The sequence below is a fragment of the Pleurodeles waltl genome, chromosome 1_1 (assembly GCF_031143425.1).
Source record: "Pleurodeles waltl isolate 20211129_DDA chromosome 1_1, aPleWal1.hap1.20221129, whole genome shotgun sequence".
Taxonomy (NCBI): Eukaryota; Metazoa; Chordata; class Amphibia; order Caudata; family Salamandridae; genus Pleurodeles; species Pleurodeles waltl.
The window spans coordinates 130933553-130955678 of NC_090436.1; the positions used below are offsets into that span (position 1 = coordinate 130933553).

General features: G+C 44.9%; 1 protein-coding gene across 3 annotated transcripts in view; it reads left to right on the plus strand.

The window, feature by feature from the left end:
* The window catches only part of ARK2C (arkadia (RNF111) C-terminal like ring finger ubiquitin ligase 2C), a 155123-nt gene that overhangs the window by 63212 nt on the left and 69785 nt on the right, over nt 1-22126 (plus strand). The gene's annotated exons all lie outside the window — the stretch shown is intronic.

The window sequence follows — 22126 nt, forward strand, 5'->3', positions numbered from 1 at the left end:
TCTCATTGTGGAACACGGACTGGTGCAGCTTTGTAGACCTATGTGAGGCGCCGGAAAAGGGGTGAGGTGGTGGTGAGCAGGGGGGTTATGCCATAGACTAGTGGTTCCCAACCTTTTGATTTCTGTGGACCCCCACTTTATCATTACTGGAACATTGGGACCCCCACTGAATCATTTTTGGAATCCGGGGACCGCCCACTGAGTCATTACTGAAAGCTGGGGACCTAATCTGTTAATAATATTAGTTGCGGACCCCCTGAGGAGGCTTTGAAGACCCTCAGGTGCCCCCGGCCACAAGTTGGGAACCACTGTCATAGACCATGGGATCTACTGGATGCTCCCAGTGACTGCCTTCACAATGGGAATGCAGTCTGAAGTATACCTCCCACTCCACTAAGGTTACTCTGAGCCAAGAGTTGATGCTGCCCACTTCCTATAGCTGCAGGCGCAGCAGATCATACATTTGTACCTATGTAGCCCATGCATTCAGGATAATTTGCGGTCGAGGGGGCAGAAGGTACTGTTGATTGCCCAAAGATGTCCTTGCAGCACATGCCCTTTGTTCACTATATTAATTGAGACCCTCTGGACGCTGCCTTTCTTTTCCGCATCTATTTGCTTACATTGTTCCTCACTGGTTTGAACCCACTATGTTAGAAAAATGTAAAACAAACGAATGAATACGAATGTGATTTTTACTGTTAATCCACATACAGGGACTAACTAACACATTGCTGAAACAACCAACCAAACGCACTGCTACGAATTAATGCATATATTACTTCAAGGTAATCTGTATTCTTATTTTTAAAATTGTGCATCCATTTTGCAATTTCTTGATCACTGTGGAGCCGCTTTAGCTCTTTCTGAAAAAGACCTGATATTTGTATCCTCGGCTACAGAGATTTGCACGCCGAAGGCATTGCTCTAGCTGCAGTATTCTCAGGACCCCGTGTTGTTCCATGCCTCTCACGACGGATTTCTTGTATGTTAATCAAAGGCAGGTAAAGGCCATCGGTGTCTGTGGGAATGTACCTAGACATCGTTCCCTGGAACACTCTGTACTGAGGAGCCACAGGCGGGACAGATAGTTCAAGCCTCCCGCCTAATCAATAGAATCGCAGATCAACATCGTCTTCATCCTTGTTACCTCCCAGTATGAGTCCCCTGATAAATGGCACATGCAAAGCACATCCCTCCTCAGGCACTCGAGCACGGCTCAGTAGACAACCCGCCGAAGATGATTTTCCTATGTCTTCATTAGTTTGTTGTGTCTTTCAGTCCACCGGTACAAAACACTAGCCTGTGTGATCGAGCACCTCTGGGATAAGGCTTCCAATGATATTGCTACAGTGGGGGGAGGGCCGCTTTTTAGCAACTCTGCCTGCATGGCCAACGTAATACAATTTCCCCCTTCTCCATCAAGACCCTAGGGGTTGGCTTGCAGAGACTGGTGCCCTTCTGGCATGCCATCTTTATTAAAGTATCACTCCTGTGATAAAATGGCAGGCTGAAAGCTCTCGCCAGGTCCCCAGTCAATTACACGTCACCTACCTTAGTGGCCTGCTTCATCAGTGATAAAGGGGCTTTGGAGGCTCCAAACCTCTAGGCCCACCACCCAACCACCTCTGCTTATCCCAGCAGAGAGAGATTAAAACTGATATCCTGTTCGTTTATTCATTCATTGCCATAGTTCCAGCTGACAACATGGCTTTATAGATGTTTATTTAAAGAAAAATTGTGTGTGCTGTACTTGTGCATCAGAGATTACAAACATTTCAGTTTCTCCACAAAAGTTTTCAGTATTCACGTATTTGTCCATATGTGCTACACCCCAACGCTGTCTTTACTGTGGTGAACAAAACCAAAGTCTGAAGACATACTCTCAGGTTTAAGCTAGATGCTGCTGAAGGGGGTCTCAGGCCTAGGTTTCCCTCCAAAAAACCAGTAATGCTTATTAGTGCGATCTCATAGGTAGGTGTCGTGTGGACATTTAGTTTCACATTTACAAAGTGCTACTACTGTGATGGTGACGCCATTTCAAAAGGCACGATCTGTGGTGGAATGACTTTGGTGTGATTTTAATTCCATTCCTCGTTTACATTTCAAGCTTAGAGGGCTATTGCTTCAGATGAGGAACAAAGGGGCATCTCAAGCAGGTCAAATTTCCCATTCAACATGATTGGAAATTACTTATCATTGCTGCTTTGAAGGTCATGCAGAGAGCCCAGGGACTGTCCTTTTACTTGCAAGCGGAGTTTAGATAGAATTGATACACCCTGGATTGTAGTGTAGTGCTTTAACGTGCTGCTAGGATGATTGACTGGGCACTGTACATTGGAAGAAGTGGTGTGCCCCTGGTAGATACTGTTTGCCCCACATATTAATCCATGCAAGAGACACGTGCACGGAGTAGGCTGAAATGTCTTGTTTCTCCTTTGTAGAGAATGGCTCGCTGTACACCTGATTAACACCATCAGGCAGTGGTGTCTCTTTGATAAGCTAGGCAGACAGAAAAGAGGTGCAAGAAGAGATTTCAACACTGGCACCACTTTGGGTAAACAAGTCATCAGGCAATGCTGACACCAACCATCTGTTTTCCAATAAGACTTATGTGCCTTGTCACTGTAACTCCACCATTCAGGAAGCACTCCCACCAGCTTGTCTACGGGGGTTAGTATGGTGCTCATGCTCACCATCAATAAATGGTAGAATATTGCATCCTGTTGTTCAGAGCATTAGCAGTCGCATCTTCCTCGGTTGTATTTGCCAAACATTCATTTTTTCAGCACATGGCAGATTCATGTTGTGATCTGGCGTCGACCTGAGACTAGGGGGGTTATTACAACTTTGGAGGAGGTGTTAATCCATCCCAAAAGTGACGGTAAAGTGACGGATATACCACCAGCCATATTACGAGTTCCATAGGATATAATGGACTCGTAATACGGCTGGTGGTATATCCGTCACTTTACCGTCACTTTTGGGACAGATTAACACCTCCTCCAAAGTTGTAATAACCCCCTAGGTACCTTACAGTCTACTTGTCCGGCAGTAGGGCACCCACAGTCCATTGTGATCTTCACAACTTGATCATCACTTGCTGACCATGCTTTGAACATGATATCTGTCTTGTGCGTCAACAAGTGGCACCACAGGCCCTATGGCTATCAACTGCCTCCATTTGTCATCTACGTTGAACCTTACGTGAGAAATGCTGCTGTCATCATAGTGCTGCCACGAAAACCAACTGAATGGTTAAGACCAATGTTTCTTGGCGGATTGTGTTAGTTTGAAGCTCAATGAAAATAAATGTGATCTAAATGAATGCGTATTAATTTCACAGAAGGGCAAGTGATTCTGAGCAGATGCCATGAAATTCTCACTGATGCAGGCTTAATAGTTCAGGCACATTTTACAAGCCCAACTTAACTGATTATTCCAAAATGAAGATGCCGCATCAGAGGACGATGTGATTGCTGATGTCCTTAGTAGTCCTTTACAATGTACTGCCATTCGTGTTCTTGAATAATGTGAATGCAAGGCCCAAATCACTAAGTAACTGGGTGTAGAGCTTCCTGGATGATTGTATTATGAGTGCACAGCACAGATGGTAATGTGCTTCACATCTACAGTGACCAGAGGCTGCAAGAACCAACACCCACCAGGGCACCATCACGGGGAGAACCTTCATCTTCTAACCTCCCTCAGGTACGGGGTGGATGGTTGACCTCCCTCTTCACACTGAGGGTGTTCAGTGACCAGCAATCACTGCCACATTTCTGCAAAAAAGAAGCACTAATAAGCCAAATAATTGGAAAATACGGCGCTGTGCAAAAACGGGTAATGCAGCCTAACACCATAGGCATTGTAGTCAAAGAGTCTACAAACGAGACTGTTTGCCAGACGAAGGTTCAGCAGCTTACTTAAAGAAAGACTGATTTCTGTGCTAAAAACCATAAAAATCATTTTTCTTTATTTTCATTCATTTTAATTGTGTGGTTTTAGGATGTTTGTTAGTCTATTGGTTATTTGTCCATTTGTATAATGTTGGGAATATAGTGATGTAGTTATGTGTACAATTGTGTTTACTATGCAATTCCACCCTTGGATGTAAGTCAAACAGGGAGACACAAAAACATTAATAATTATTAAAAATAAAAAAAGACAATAACTATCCACAATAATTAATTGGTGTTTTCATTTGTAATATATTGATATTGATATATATAAATCTATCCCCCTGTATATTGATAATGGTGTATTGAGATTTGGCCCAGATAAAGTTGGGGTTACCGGGCCTCCCCTTAATGGTAGAGATACCCCAAATCAGATGCAACAGCGCCTTCACCACTGTTACCGCTATGGTGCTCCTCTTCTTAGGATGGTAGTGCTGGAAGCCATCTTGCTAAAAGTATAAGCGGAGAATCCAAATAATGTGATATTCATTACCTTTGAATTCCTGAGTCACATTTGGCATCTTCGCCGTCCCCACATCAATCTGGTCACTGCTGGGTTCGGTGATAACTGGTTTTTAGCAAAGACTTAGGCAAATACAAAAGCTCGTTTTCCCCATGAGTGCTGTAGTATACGCTATGCGGTCTACTCGTGTGTTTTTCTGCATCCTGGGCGCCACTGGGAACACCTGCTCGGGTCCTGGAGGCCTCTCCTTCGGGAGTGCCGCTCTGGACAGCCAGGCAGCTGGACTGCCGCCCTCCGGTCCCCCCAATACTTTCTCATTAGTTCAACCACTTGGTCACAGCACATTACACGGGATTAGGGGTACGCGTTTGTTAACATGATATAACAAGGACGAAGTACAAAGGGGCGTCTCGTTACGGTGCTCAGATAATACTTGAGAAACTGGAGAAGCCGTGGTAACAGACACCTCCTGGCGGAGCCCTCCATTCATTCAATCTTTTTTTATTTCATTGTTAATCACAATTTTGCTCCCTTCCTCCACTTAACCAGCAGACGTGCAGGCAGCCCATTGAACGCTTAATGCCCTCCTGTGCTTAAGCACGTCCTGAAATCTAAATCCCTTCCCTTTCTGATCTTTTCTAATTCAGATCAGTTGCCACCTGTCATGAATGTGAGTCACCTTTAAGTGGCTTGCATTGTTCGTTGACCAGTAGTCGGTGAATTCGGGCTCACTGATTGCTTGTCCCACCCACACTGTGCTCTTTGTACCATATTGATCACACACTGACAGATCCCCGCCTGTTCTCCTGTAATGTGTAAATTCAGGAACAGGACTGCAGCCATTGTAGTTTACAGTGCCCAAAGGCATGATGGGAAATCAGGTTATGGTATCTATATTGCCGTCGAAATGTTACATGTTGGTCGCGATCCACTTGCGTCTCCTAACAATACCATGCACAGGAAACTGGTTTCTGCCTGCCCCCATCAGGACTTTTAAAGGCTGTCCCATCGTTAGAAGCCTGTAGAAGGACAGTCGTAGGCTGCCCTTAACGCCACAGACAATACATTTTTAGTGCCCACCGTGTTGCACCGACCTCATTTGATCTGGCTGAACTAAAATTATTTAGACTACTGTGTGTTGGCCCTACCCTTGAGGGACAGACCGCCACCCACAGCCATACTGCTGCAGCAAAGATGTAGAGCACTAAAGTGGAAGCACATTGGTGTCTCTGAGTATTCGGCCTCTTGAGTCAGCTTAATAGGCCCTGGTTGTAAGTCTGATTTTAGCCGTGCTGCACAGTCTCCTTTCAAAAGACAGGCCATGTGTGTCATCCTATAATATTATAGCTTGTTACCTTGGGCTGTACCTTTGTTAAAGGCAGCAACGGCCCGTCCATACAGGCTGAGGGGCCACACCCCCTACCTTTTTCCTGAAACAAAGAGTGTCCATCAGGCTGAACAAAAGTCAGGGGAGCTGGACATGCGCTAAATGTGCAGACTCCTGGCTAACTGAGATGAACTTTGCTGGGCTGAAGAAGTCACAGCCCTGTGGGCATGACCTCTTCAGCCGGGCAAAGGTGCCTCAAGGCCCTCCCCCTCATGACGAGGGGGAACGTCACTGATTACTTCGGACCTGTTTTAAGCCCTGAAGCGCCCAGGTCCTAGTGTCAATCATTGACACCTCGTCACAGAGTGGAATGGGGTCAACCGTCTCATTGACCCCATCCCACTCTGTGATGAGATTGGTACTGGTGCCTTCCCTCACTGACTGACCCTAGGTCAGCCAGTGGGGGAAGACAGCAGTCCAAACCCTTCTGGGACCTCCGAGGCTGCACTGTCGGAGCTGTTGTGGTAATTTTTTTTTTTTTATGTTTGGTGCGTGCATGTATGAATGTATGTGTATTTGTTAGTGAGTGTTGTGAATGGGTGTGTGGGTGCATGTGTGAATGAATGGGTGTAAGTAAGGTGTATGTGTGCATGTGTAACTTCTCTCTCGTAAAATTACCGTCCGCCACTGGTTAAAGGCCTTCTGGCCGGGTTATAGACATGAGTCACAAGGGAGGTTCCATAACGATGAAGAGTGTCTCTAACAAACCCTATAGCCCAAGTCAAAAGAGCTATAATGCTATCAGAAAAATCCACTGGTTGAAGAAAGGATGTTCTAAGTCAGACAGGGAAACACAGCAGGTCAAACATTTACATTTTGGAGCACCAAGTCTACACCATCCATTACTGGCCATCTGCTGCTTCATTATCGTCAACAAATCGCCCAAAAAATCCTAGGTACAAAACCTGTATGCCTAATACCAGTCTTGTTCTTGGATCTAGTGGCCACCAAAGGTTCCCAACAGTACTAAAGCTTCACCATTTTCCCAGAATTCCTTGGCAGATATGTTGAACATACCTAATTCTCTAGAATATTGACAATCAGTACGCTTGGTGGCCTTGTGTTGTAATGCCAACCGAAGCACCAAGAGTGCCATTGCATGGAGAAGAATAATATGCCTTCCCCACTCCTCTGATGGGTAGAATTTGGTGAAATGGGTCCCTCACCTTGCACCTGCAGCCCTGCAGATGTTTGAAAATGCATTGGCTGGCTAAAGCCTTCACTGACCACTATTTTATGACCATACGTGGTGCGTTTTACTTGCACCTAGAGAAAATTAAGAAAGTTCAGGAGAAGAACAGAACATTGTAAAAGAAAATCTTGCCTGAAAGTAAGTGCTACAAAAATTACCAATTGTCTTAAGGTCTTTCGGAGAAGCAGGGTGCAGGAAGGTACCAGAGAAGCAGGGTGCAGGAAGGTACCAAAGAAGCAGGGTGCAGGAAGGTACCAGAGAAGCATGGTGCAGGAAGGTACCAGAGAAGCATGGTGCAGGAAGGTACCAGAGAAGCAGGGTGCAGGAAGGTATTCATTGTCAGGCTTTACTGCCCTTGGTGAAATGCCTTTTGTGTTGCAACCTCTCACACATATTATGCCGTATTTTATGGGCAGTTTGGCGCCCCCTTCAGCGGGTGGCCGCCTGATACCGCCTTGGTGTATGTAGTAATTGTAATAGTATTTATATAGTGCTTACAAGCCCTGACGAGGCGTTGAAGCACTTTTCGGCGAGTAGCATGCTACTCCCGAACCCAAGAGGAATTAGTGGTGGATTAGTATAGAGAAAGATGAGTTCAGTTTTAGTATTTTTATGAGTTAATTTGAGCAGAGGATATGTGAGTTTGTTAGTTGGATTGACTAGAGTAATGGAGGGATAGAGGAGGGAAGAATCCAGAAGTGTTAATTGGGAGTTTATAGTAATAGGATGAGGCTTGGGATGAGTAAAGGAGAGCTGGAGGAGTGAACAGTCTGCGGAAAGGGTGAGGGTGTACATGCTGTGGTTAGGAGTGGCGTGTAGAGGGGCTGTCTATATATATGCTTTGTGACGCTGCTGAGGGGCTCCACCAACCAACTGGTAGTTAGGTCCTCACTGCCAAAAGACTAAAAATAACGTCTATTTGCAGACAGCAGCCTCGGTGGAAAAAAAAGCATTAAAGGAGCCTGCAACATCCCTTATTACACTGCAAATAATTAACAAGAGCAACAATCAAACACTGATGTACCCAGCAGACGAAAATGGGAACAATTAAGCAGCCAGATGTCTGCTTTTTATGGAAGGTAAAAACACTGGGCGGGCATAGAACAAACGAGGCCTTTGCAGCCTTGTGGGCGCGTCAGAAAAGCCAGCAGCTGCTAACAACTGCTGCCTGCCCCCTCGCTGCCTGTCAAACCGCGAGAGCCGCGGACTCAGCACATTTCCTGTTCCCAAGGTCCGGGCACGGAAAGGAGAGATCGAATGTCCCCCCGGGGTTTCCATTCTGTGGGCTGCTCCCGCTTGCTGCGCACCACACAGCAGGCAGGTTCATTAATGATTTCTTTTATGCAGCCCGTTTCCTACTAGGGCCTCGAGTGCCGTCCCCTTTCCAGACAAATCGAAGGAAGGCAGCTGATGCATGCTTTAGTTTATGGTGAGCAGTTCTTGGACGTAGAGCGCTGTCAGTGGTAGGCTGACCAGATGGCTTCATGCCAGTGGAGGGAGTCACTTTGTCTTTTCTAGAGTCTGCTTTTACATATCAATGCATTATGGGAGTAGTAGTCTTGGTTAATTGACATTGAGGCAATTGGACCAACACACAGATAACAATGATATGTAAAAGCAAAGCCCAGTAATAGAGAAGTGCTGTCCCTGTGACATCAAGCCATCTGGGCACCCTAGATAGGGGCCATGCTTTAGTCACATTTTTGTGGGGACTTCCTCTACGAACTGAGTAGGCCCATTCTCAGAAGTTATTCTGTTCTTAAAATCCAGAGAAGTCCTGGACTACAAAGAAAAAAAATTGGATCCGGTGTCAGATTGGGATGAAAAATTGTCCCGGGCACCCAAAAAAAAGTGGCCCACATTTGCAGATCGCAACTTTCGTTAATCATTGTGGGGTTAGCATTTGGGGCTTATTTTGGGGAGAAATTTGTGGTAAATTATGCTTTAAGTTTCAAAGGTCAGTGCCATCCTCCAAGACTGCAAACACAGTTATTCCAATACAGATCACTCACGTCTTCTGACACATACCTTCCGGTCACTAAAGCGCTCACTGTCAGGTCTCTGAACTGTTGCTCACGCTTAGATCCCCAAGCCATTGCTCACCCTCTGATCTCTGGATCACATGTCAGGACCTAAAACTCCTGCTCATCCTTAGAGATTCTCAGTTGCTTCTAACCAACATGGCCTCAGAGATTCACACTGAGCCTCAAGTCTGTAGGCTACTGCTCACCTTAACCAGTGGCCCCTAAACTACCCACTTATCAATAGGACCCTTAAGCTCCTTCCATTCTTTGGTCCCAGTTTACCATATGGGTCAGTGGCTCTTGCCCACTCATACCTAAAAGATTCAGGATACCCTCAGTTCACTGAAAACCAAGTTCACCAGGAGCAAAGTATATATTTCTGCACAGTTCCCCTGCTGCTTGGCACATAGTCACCACCAGATCGCTAAAGCTCTTGTTTACTCTTATTAGGCATTGGGGGGAGTGTGAATATTTGCTTCAGGGGTATTGCTTCATTCAGGTCCCTGAGCTTGTAGCTCACTGTCAGTTTCCTGAGGTTCATGCTCACTCCCACTTGCCCAAAGCCTTGTTCACTCTCAGGTCTTCAGGGCTCCTGATTGCACCGACGACTCCTGCAGTTAGTAGCTTTAGCAAGCCTTAATATTTTCATAAGTCTGCCATTCCCCAAAGAAATTTAATGGATTTCGAAGTTGGTGGGTACTTTGATTTCTACAGTCCTCCAAGGGTGATTCGGGGAAGTGGATGGAACGTGTGCTGGCTCTGGTAGTGGACAGACAAAGAACCTGATTTTGAGTTTGAAGGTGAGAAAGCCACCTATTTCTGGATGAAGAGTTAAATACCAGACGAAAATTGACTGGGGATGCTTCTTTTATCACACTGTCTTTTTTTTTAATGGAAACTCCATAAGTGGGTTCTTCTGTGGATTCAGCCCTTCCTGTAGGTGTCCGCCAAGTTCTAAATCAAACCAAAGACTACTGGGCCGTCAGAGAACTAAGGATGGTGTATGAGGCACTAATCCACCTGTTCCAAATTTTCACTGACCAGGAAACTTCTGACATCCTCTTCTCCATCAATGCTTTGTTTCATCATTCGCTGTACACTCTTTTTCTCCATCCTCCGCTCTCAATGCCAATCTATCATTTAACCCTTCTCGCCACTCAATCTTTCCTCCCTCTCTCTCACATGCCCTTTTCTCTCCCCTTTTATCCCAGAATGGAGGGTGAATGATTTTTACAGCAACACTGCCAAAAGAAGATTTATCCTTTTTATCTGTATCTATTCAGATATTTTTTTTCGTTGCAAAGTTATTTAAGACTTTTATGGGTCTTGGTGTGTTTTTCTCTCACTCCATTGCACATTATTTGAATGAAATTCCCAATCCCAATCCGAGAAAATCGGCAGCAGGCTCCTGCAGCACCTCTGTCCCATCATTGTGACCCGCTGTGGAGGGCAAAAGCCTCCTCCCCACACCGAAGACGCGTTAATTTGGTGCTCAAATGACACAGAGCCCTCCAAGGCTCACTGCCACCTTCTGAGACCCGGGGTGGAAGAGGTGCACCACATGATGTGTTCATGCTACAAAGAACAATTGATGGGTCTAATATATGGTTTGCTCAGAGTGCCTCTCACCTGAAGCTGCAGCAGTCTATTGGTTAGAAAAAATCCGCCAAGGTATGTGGGGCTGCTTTATCCACCAACAAAAAAAAATACTGGTGAATTGCCCGCCTTGCCAATCCGACCCTTGGGGACTGGAGGAGTTACTCAAGGGTGGACCTGGTAAAAATTGCAATCTTTTCGGTTAGAGGGATAAAAAGTTATAATTAAGGTTCTGTGAGGCACTGCCGTCCCTGCACCTGCAGTGCTAATGCTAGCTACGCCCCTTAATGATATAAATAATTAGGGATAAGGTTACAAGATCACTCAAGTCCTAGGTTTTTATTTACCAAACAATTGCATTCTGGGAGTTGTTGTCTTGGCTCACTTCTATTGATCTGATTTAACTTGCACACCTGAAAACAATGTTTTGTAAAGGAAAAGGTGAGGACTGGAGTTCTGCAACTCTGGTGACATGGGGTAATTCTGTGATCTTATTTAGCAAGCAAAAGCTGTCTGGCACATACCTACCAATCTTCTAAAGTAAATGAAACTTTTATGTTTCATTATACAAAGACCGATTTTAGTAGCGCTCAAACAAATCACCAACGTAAGGCCTTGCAACTTTGCTGTTTTTGTAGTGCTTGGATCTTTCATTTAACTTCCAATCACGATTTACAGTAAAGTACTGACCAGTTTGCAATGAGGTACTCTGCCTCCGTATAAACAGTTCAGTTTTCACTACGGCTCTTTCCTGACATTTTGAAGTTTTGCTTCCATTAAAGTTCTTTCCATGAACTCGACCTTGTTAGGCAGCTGTGCGCTTGCCTTGTGTTCCAGTGTTAGTGGTTCCTATCTGGTTCATAGCTAGGAGGCCACCTCACTCCATGTCACCAGGCGTACTCTGTTACGTGTGACAGTGTAATAGTTGCCGGACTTTCATGTGACAGCCGCATGCTTTCCTGATGTTGTATTCTTGGTTTGCTTTCATCAGCCTCACCATGGGCCATATGTACGAACACTTTTTCCCATAGACACAGAATGGGTAAAAACCTTTGCTACATCTGGCCCCATTTCTCCCAGGTCTGTGAGTGAATAGCTACAGATAAATAGGCAGCGTGCTATCAGAAGGCCTAGTCCCCTCCATGCGCTGTTGCTACTGTGGATAACGCAGTGACTGCTGGAAGTCTTGATCCCGCTTGCCAGTCCCCAGGACTTAAATGTGATGGTAGTACATTGTAGCAATAACTAGTACGGCAGGGTTTTAAATAGGCGGGCACTCATAGGTACTCAATACCTGCATTTCTGGAATTTGAAAGAGAGAGTGAGCACCTGCACTTTTTTTTAGCAGGAGTGTAATACTGTTAATAGGAGATTATCTGCACTTATCAGTAGCACAGCTAGTGCCTACACTTTTATATTTCCGTTTCATGCACTTTCCTAAGAGGCCTGTCATTTAAACTAGTATCCTCTAGGAAATACGTACTCAGCTGCAGGGTGTTTCCTTCAAGAATGTTGCTCTCTATTAGTAAGGTTTCTTCACCACCATGTTTGCTCAAGAAAGGGAGAGCCTCTGGGCAGGTTAAGGGTTGAATTCAGTGCTTAATTTGTAAAACGTGCTGGTGCCCAGAGCTCTCCTCTGAAACATGCGGCTGCTGCAAGTAAATGTGCGAGCATGGATGACTGGGGTAGGTGAGCCTGAAGCCAACTCAGGCCTCTGATCCATTTACAGCCACTCCCTGCCCCTTCAGGTCACTCCTGCAGCTTTCTGGTTTCTGATGCTTTTATCGTTTTTCTCTTCCTCCATCTTTCCCATATTTGTCTTTTGCTCACAGTAAATACTTGAGGCAGAAAAATAAGTGCCGGCCCTCAAAAATAAGTGTCAGTGCCCCACACAGGAAACCACCAACACAAATTAAGCACTGGTTGAATTTCATGTTCACTCATCCCTGTCCACGCTGTTTGCTCTGGTAAGTGAGCCCCAATTCCTTTCCACTTGTGGCCAAGCTCTAATTGGACTGGGCTCTCGCCTGCTGGGAACAGCGCTCAGGTCACTCAGCCGCCCCCACAGGTCAGTGAACAGCACCCCAGACGCTAACGATTTTTGAGGTGAATGTGAGCCGGAGCCCCTAGGGAAAGCGCCTCTAACCCCATTACAAAGAGCCCACGCCCTCTGCCATTGGTCATCAATTTCTGGGTCGGATAGAGGACTAGGTGGCCGCGAGGCGCGCCAATTACGCGTATGGACACTGCCTGGAAGCTTCGTAGTGAGCGGGGGGCGTTCCTAGGGAGCATGTGTCAGGAAAGAAATGCAATCAATACATACCGCTCCTATTTATACACCCATGAGTGCGTACGAATGTAGCCAATGCGGTGCCTAGCTGATGCACACCGAGCACAATGAATTCATTGTTAGCCTTACAAGCAGCCACCATCAGCCCCATCACACAAAGATTTGCTCCTCGGCGAAAAAAACATCGAATGCATTTTGCACCAATATTGTAGCTTACATAGTAGGGGAAACCGATTTGCTCCTAGGTTTTGCGCCTTTACAAGAGTGGATTAAACTGCATTTGCACTGTTTTTACCGTATTGCAATGTTCTCTTGTTTACAAACGTGACGGACGGGTCATAATTTGAGGCAAAATCTGTGCGTCCCATCTCTTAGGGTTCTAAACAATTATATATTAATGCAAAGGACTCTTCTTTTTAATTTCTTCTAGTTAAAGCAGGTGAAATGAAAAGTGTTTTCGATGGTTTGGCCAGCTGCTATCACTCACCTCCCACTGGTCTAACAAGGACATATCACACTTTATATGGCTTTAATATGGCGATCAGGGAGTTAGGCTGGGATGACTTAACCGCATCAGAAAGTTTTTGTTAAAAGAAACCGCGACGGAGGCACGAAACCTTAGGAAGCCCTTTCTAGCCTCATTTAAGTCGAATAAACACGCAAACCTGTGCATGATCTCACCAGAGGCGCCTGAAACCCGCACCACCCTGCTGCTTTGTGCACAACTTGGGCTCTCCTCTGCTCACCGTTGTAGAGTGCCAGGTAAGAATGCTGCTGTGCTATGCTACATGCCCATTGTGCCAGCGTCAAGGAATAGTCCCAGTATTTGACAAGGAACAGCTCCAATATTTGTTTTTAAATACATTGTCTATTAATACTCAAATCTTTCTAGTGGCCAAGAAAATTGGGAAAAGCAGGACAGGTGTTGGAATAGATGACTGGTCGTATAACGCAAGTAACTTTGCCATACTTAAAAGATGTTGACACAAAAAGGCACCTCTGGTACAATTGTAAGACATTTTTCAAAACACAAATTTGTTAACTTGAAAGTATGGTGCTAGTTTGTGGCGGTGTATTTAAACACATTATGCCCAGTGCGGCTGGACTATTGCATACACGTTCGAGGACATACTTGCTTTATGCAGGAGAAAGGACCCTTCACTGCCTGCTCCTGCTGTCTAGAGGATTGGTTTGACATATAACTTGTGCCACTTGCCCACCCTACCGATAGAGGTGGGATTACTGAAGTGATCTAACAAAAAATAATTCTAGGAGCTTCCGGTGCGTTTTCTTGGTGTTAGATACACTAGTGGCCTGGTGGAAGTCCTTAAACACACGGCACCTTCCTTGTGTAATTGTGCACATTCCACCACAATGAATGTTGTGGTGTAACTTTACATTGGCCAGACTTGTTACTGCAGGATTTTTCTGTTCAGAGAGCAATGCTTAAACTGTGTGGGGTACAAGTAAATTATTAAAACTTTGCATTAAATAGGTTGTACACAGTTCTTTCCTCCTAGTGCCATTTTAGGTCTGGCCTAAAAACTGCGTTTGATGCCTGGGGAGCCTCATGTCATTAAAACAAAACCCTGAACAAAAAAATCATGCATGTAAATACGCAGAGAGGGGCTTAACGTTATCGCTCTTTAGCCATTGTTCTGTTCAATTGTTTCTGTCCACCAAAGCATACAGCATGGGGCAGTGGGCAGCCCACTTTCTTGCACTGTGACTGACAGGATTTTATTTCTGAGCACATGTGCACATCCACATTCCTTTCGTGCTCAAACTGTCTTCAGGTTCCAGTGATTAAAAGCCAGCAGTTAATTTTCTTTGCAATAATCGGAATCATCATTTCTTCTATGTGCATTAAAGCGAAACAAGATTTCTATATGTGTTATAAGCACACATATCTGCTAAGGAGCTCTCGTACCTTTCTGTAAAAATTGTATGTATTTAAATCTTATTGCAAGCATATGGCAGCCACCTTCAGAAGGGGGGCACAGTTTCTTTTTTTCCTGTGGTGTATGCTAGCAATAAAATATAATAACATGAAACACTGCACCAGTAATTGCCTTTGCCCCTCCTGCTACAATATAATTTGTTTACAGCTGCAGTGCACCAGTAGAGTTGTCTGCCATCTGGATCATACAGAAGAGGCAATTCTGTGGTCAATACCATGACATTGCAGCCTACTCCCAAAGCTATTCTGCACATTATCTGGCACTGCCTTTGAGCCATTGTCTTTCCATTCTCCATTGGACCTGTCTGTCTATAAACACTATCTCTCTCTCTCTGTCCTTGCATCCCTTTATCTGTGCCCCACATCAATGTGTGCCTCACATCGCCCTGCCCCTTCCTTTCTTGGTGCCCTGCATCTCTGTGTATTGGGTATACCTCTGGAGCCCTCTAGATCATTACTAGCTACCAAATTGTATCGAGTACACTTCTCACAGCCCTACACCAGACGAACACAACTGTTATCACATGTTTGCTGTAGCAGAGCACCCTTGGTTACCCCCCGCCCTCCCAGTGGGTGCAGTTCTTGGCACCTATGGCTGATAATGCTTTACCACCCGTCCTTTGAAAGCTAGCGCCTCACTCCACTCACTGTACCCCAGCTCGCCCTCGTCGTACTTCCTCTCTGCTCGCCAAGTTTCTGTTCTGTGCCCCATTATAAGTGCGTCACTCCCCTGTGCACGCCGCTTCTTCGTTATATCATCCTCAGGGCCGTCCACCTTTCCTTGCGTGTATCATCCCAGTGTACCAAATCGTTATGTAGCCTTGCTGTGCACCTGTGTGCTTCATGTCCGTGCTTCATCTCTGTGCTTCTCGCCTGTCACTGCTCCTCTTCTGTCCTCAGCAGGCCTTCTACCTGCACTCCACACCCCTTGACCCCCCCTAGGTGGCGCCAGAGCACAAGGCACACCACTGCTTACTCAGACTGCCAGTGCAGAGGGGAGGAAGGGCACACCTCCTGCAAGCTTGATTTGGAGCTATCTCACATGCTAGGGCGTGGTGAGCACCCCTCAGTCTGGAACAACGTGGTACCGTCTGCCTGGTGCTTCTGCATCCGGCATCCCAGGAGCATACCTTGCTTTCTGCTGTCTGCTTACGGGCACTGCAGGACTCTTTAATGATGGGCAATGCGTAATCATACATTTGCGTCATTCCCTGTCACCAGGCTTGGACTGGCATATCTGGCAATGGGGCAATGCAAGAAGGACTGGGCCAAAAGGCCACTGTGGGCTGTTAATTACTATTTGGTGCAAAACTGCTGTAAGAGGTGTAAAGGACTGTTTCTGGGGTGGGCTGTTGTCAGCAGCATAGGAAGAGTGTCATAGGCCCCAACGCAAGCAAGAAAAATGACCCCCAACATTAGGTAGAAAAGGGGAACTATATATGGGGTGTAAGGAGCTTCTCAACTTCTGGGGCTTATTGACACTGCCCCTGGTGCACACTCACACAGACCTTTTGATGTGCATGAAAATGCACCACTTGGCTCTAATCGACCCCACCACCCCCCCAAAAAAATACCGTCATTATTTAATTCCAATAAACTTTGTAAAGATACATTAAAGCCCTACCAGTACACGCGACACAAAACCTTCAAAGATGCGCAACACAAGTACTGGCAAAAAGGTGTACCCAGGCCTGTCGCCCTGCTCGCGCAGACTTCCCAAACACTTCCAATTCCTTCCACAATCCACCTTTATCTCTCGTCATTTTTTTCTAAAACTTTCTTCAGCTAGACCTAACACCTTCTTTAAACTCCCATTAAAAGCAAATGCCTTATCAAATGAAAAGCAATCCGAGGATGTGGTTCAAAACGAATGACACTAGACCGTAACATCTTCTGTCCGTCATGATACAAAGAAGCATTGCCGCGTGGCAGGATTTGCCACTTAGGAGCTGTTATAATATGATTTCTTTACAGCTGCAGTGCACTAACATATATAGATAACGTTCAGGAACAAGGCAGTCTTTCTTCTCGCTTTATTTCCCTCTCAGGAGCCTTACTGCTGGGATGGCTGGAGTGAATATTTATTGCGATTCTGTCAGAACGCTGGGTCTTTGTCCTGAAAAATGACATGTTGATGCTTTGGTCCCTTTGACAGGCGTGCATACAATGCTACTGTACATTTACATACGATAATCCCATAAATGCTTCTTGCCATGGCAACACCAACCAACACACGCCATGTCTGTGAATCACCAGAACAATCATATTTCTTTCCCCCAGCGTTAGCATTAATTCATTTTTCAGTGCACAAATACCTCCACACCGTTTCTATTGCACATTTGTCAGTTGCATATTTGTCGAAAAGTATTTTTATTTCAGGTGAGTGACCCTTGTTTTATGTTCCACTTGATAATATGTAAAAAATAAATTAACTTGAGCAATGAAAGTTAGAAAACTATTTCACTTACCCTATAAATCTTTCTGTAAATCAAATATTCTATCTGCTCGTCAAAGCGCAAGAGGCTTATGGCTGGTAAATGGCCTTTCTAGTTTAAACGTTATGACAGCATTGTACTTCTGTTGGGCCCCCTGCTTCAGAAAAAATGAAAATGTACAGTCGCACATCGATGACGCCACCACGTGTTGTTTTCGTGCTCTGCCTAAACTTCGTAACGCGGCCGCTGAGCCTGGTCCAGGCAACATTTCATAAAGGATGAAAACTAGCAATCTTCATCAATGGGATACAGCTCATTTCCCATAATATTTCTGGCACACTGAGCAGGGCATCTGCCGAAAAGAAGCATATGTGCTGTCCTCAAAACACAGCAGATGCAGGACATTCAGCACGTTTTGGCAGATGTCTTGCATCCGTCCAACTCTAAATAAGTCACAAATAATTAATTAGTGTGAGTAACAAGCAAAGATGATTTTAAATGTGACCTGGAAGATATCCGATCTCCTAGAGGAGCTCAACATTTGGCCCTTTTCTGTTTGATCACAGAACTCTTCATGAGGACAGTGGGGTTGCTTTACTCCACATATCATTCATCGATTATGTTTTTCGGTTCATCTGTTGGATCATATTCATTGTTCTTTTTATTCTGTACAACTCAGATTACAATTGTGCTAAACTGCAGTTTTGCAGCATGAATCTTTTTCTTGATTCACATGCTGTGCATCATTCCGCCATCTAGTGGTTGGGTCCGGAATTGTCTCTTTTTCCCCTCTTTTTTTTCTTTTTGGGCATCGACCGCCATTTGGTGCTTGGTCCGTCCCCTGTATGACATCAGATGGCGCCCCAGAAGTTCCTGTGCATGGTAGCTATCTTCAGATATTTTTTTTCCGCCTTTGGGTATGGAAGCAAAGGAGGGGCTCCGAAGTTTTTTGAGACAGCGCCGAAAAGAGAAGAAGAAATGTGAAAGTTTTTCAAAAAGATAACGCCGAAATCAACAACAACCGGGTCAAGGTGAGAATCGGATTAAACTATAGTTATTTAACCTCCAAAAGAGCCCCAACATACAGGAAAGGGAGCACCCATAAGTACTGCACAGATCTGCACAAGAGTCTGGATTAAGCAGTGGACTGACTGCAAGTCTGCCAGAACTTCCATGATGCCTTTTCCCAGTTCTCCAGGAAACGTGTAAATGTTTTTTTTTTTTGAAGCAGTGGTAATTATATCACTAGTAGTACATGCAAAATACCTCTGGTTGCAAGATGTCTCTTATTAAGGAAGAAGCAAGTCCCACCTGCCTACAAAACCCCTGCTGGGTTACGACTACATGATCATAGATGGTGGTAAAATTACAGCTGGTGGTAATTAAGTTACCCCAGCGCCTACACTTCAGGGTGTATGACTGTCTGACAGCGGTAATATCTACCACTGGAAATAGGAACAGCTCTGCTCTTAAATAGCACCAGAAATCTAACCAGCTGCAACTACCTGAGGTTTACACTAGGTATGTTCACTTCATGCGCAGGAACTGTGCTCCTGTCGCTGCCCCTTGCTTTTGTTTGTGGATAGTGCTATTTTTTATGCCTGGAGTAAAAACGTACTTCCGGTGGTAGAAGATACCAGGCTCTTCGTGGCCGAGTAACAGAAAACGAGATGTCCCACTCGTAGTATTTTTACCACTGACAACAAATACCAATGGCAAAATGTACCTGCAATATTAATGCCACACAGGGCAGTAATATTGAATACTGCTTCTAGTAGCATCTTGGATGCTGTGGGTGGGAATTTACCGCCAGAGCTGTGCCTTCGAACCTGGGGCTAGAGAACTACCTTACAACTTGTCATTCTGTGAACAGTTCTGGCGAACTGAGACTCATCGCACGTGTGTGGCACACAGGGATGGGCGAGCTCGGGTCCTGTGCAGTGGGGTTCAAATCTGAAAAGGTAAGTGTGAAAGTGCAGTTTTTAATTAAAGCATAGAACACTGGGGCTAGCCTATTTCCAATTATTTGCATCTAAACAACAGAAAGATACATTATTTTGCCTAGGATCACACGATTTGTGTAAGCGAGGTTGCGAAAACTAGAGCTGGCTTTTAGTTGCATCCTCAACAGCTCAGGTGCTAAAGTTTTGCTCCAAAGTCTCACGATTTTGATTATTAGAGGGGTGGTAATGAAATGCATGCCAGATACTGTTATCCCTGGAACAGACTCCATTCGAGAAATATCCTTCACAAAATATCCCTGTGGCTGGATTAATTACGTATCTAGGAATGTGAGAATTTTACTATACACTCCAACTCTAAATCGTGTTTTAAGGCAGGTGTCTGTGTGTTGTGTTTCCTTACATTGAAAACGGCCAATTACACTGGGCAAGCCTGGTTACTGGCAAGAAAGAAGACAGTCTGTCAGAGCAGCAGATTTAAGCGAGCGCCTCTTATGCTTTTACAGTGATGGTAGGAGCTATACATATCGGAATAGCGTACCATATTATGGATACACATAATACTGAAGAGATAGCCCCCCCCAGCCTTTACTTGGACTGTGTGAACAAAACGTATTTTCACCCTTGCTGCAATCACAAAATATGCTATCAAAACAGCTGCAAACAATTAATAATAGTGAAATCAAAAAAATGAAACCCCGGGAGCTGAAAAAAATGCCGCCTTTCGGAACAGTATTCATCTATCTTCGCGAAAGAATAATCACAATCCTTTTCTTTGAAATGAACCGTTTGTGGTGAGATTGCTGTCTAGGAGACTGACAGGCGAGGTTCACTGCTTCCGCCTGGAAGTCGCTTATAAAAGCACAAGAAGCACCGCTCTGATTGGTGCATTACTGGTCGGGTCACGGGGGTGGGCGCAAGAAAATAGAGTAATTATTCAAACCCCTGTTTTGCTCTGAATTAATGAGGCGTCGGCTCACCCTCAAATATGACCTTGACTCGGGATCATATCAAAATAGAGATCTAATCTCGGTGGACACTATTGTTGCTCATATTTTGGATTGTATAGAAGATCTATTGATTAAGGGGATAGTCAGTTTCTAATACCTATAAAGAAAATATAATTAAATTTATAGTCAGTTTCCCTCTGATAATGCCATGGTCTCCCTCAAGTGTGGTGTGCGCTCTAATGCTATGAAGAAAAATGTGCCAGGGCACGCCGTGTTTGGTAGTGAAAGTCAGCCATAAAAGGGGTGAAGTGAGCCCCTCACACCCCTTGGCCCTGGTGCCACTGCACCTCTACAACACTGACAGCCCCACCCCTCTTTGTTCCCAGCTAACACTCCCAGCACATTTCAGGAAATAAGACCTTTCACCAATAGGTATAAGGAAATCATGTTATCACGTGGTTTCTCGGGTGTTCCCACCCAGCTCGCCTTCTATACTTTCACATATTATATTTTACTGTGACTTTTATTTAGCGTTAACTACCGCAATGTGGGGTGATTTAAGCGCTTACCTTCCTGAGTAGCATGCTGAACCACGTAAAGTATGTGATTGGTAGGGTGTTGTCTTTATTTTGTGTGAAAAGTGTTTCCATGTGGTGTTTGATGACCAGCATGGTTGGTGCGATGGATGATGAAATGTGAGAGACAGGTGCACAGTTGGGCTTTCAGTAAGCTGGCAGCTTTGAACAGCTCCTCAGGCCCCTTTATAGTGTGATTTATGATCCCACTCCACTAAATAGTTAATGGAGAGATGGTGGTCTATTTCTCCACTCATAAGAACAGATAAAGGGGGTTATTCTAACTTTGGAGGAGTGTTAATCCGTCCCAAAAGTGACGGTAAAGTGACGGATATACCACCAGCCGTATTACGAGTTCCATAGGATATAATGGACTCGTAATACGGCTGGTGGTAAATCCGTCACTTTTCCGTCACTTTTGGGACGGATTAACACCTCCTCCAAAGTTAGAATAACCCCCAAAATGTTTAGAGATGCTATCCGGATGCCACAAAATTGTGTGATTTTGGCCGAATTACTTTATACTCCTGTGCCTCAGTTTCCTTGTCTCCCAAAAACTGTGCGTTCTTGAAAACAGGATAACCCTAGTAGTCGATGCTTAATAAAACAAGCATTTGCAATGTAATGGGTCTCGCATTTGCTCAAGTTAGAGCTATTGACGTTGTAAACTCCTAATCGGACTTTTCTTGCCAAGTACATTGAAAATAAAAAGTAACACAGTTTCACATAAGTGAGCCGACGGCTGCCATGAACATGAGCGTAAAGGAGACACACAAAAAGAAAAAGAAGTTTGCTTGCAGTCAAACGTATCAGCAAAAGTGTAATTAGCCATGTAACAGGGGTGATGCCCAAGGCGGTAACCAAACCTCCCCAAGGAGGGACAAACGTAAAGCATTTGCCAATGATAAAGTACTTTTGAAGGGCAAGCGCACGAATGAGTGAACGTGATGGGCGTGAGGTGGGCGTAGTTAAAAGCCCAAATAGATAACTACACATCGGGAAAAGCAGCACTTGTGCGCTGGTATGCTCAACCTAATTTGCAAGATGGCTGAAAGCAATTTTTTGAACAGTAAATTGAAAACTAAATGTGTGTGCATGAGTGCTAAAAGAAGAAAAAAGCATTTGCAATGCAATAGGTCCTTGCATTTACTTGAGTTAGAGCTGTTGGCATTGTAAAGTCATAACTGGACATTTCTTGCCACATAAATTGCTCAACCCTGCCTCATAATTTCGTCTTTTCCTGCCATATAATTCAAGTGGCCCTGCATATAACTAAAGCACTCCCATTTACCCTTTTTCTCTATCTGCAGCAAAAATGAAAATGTTGCCATTTA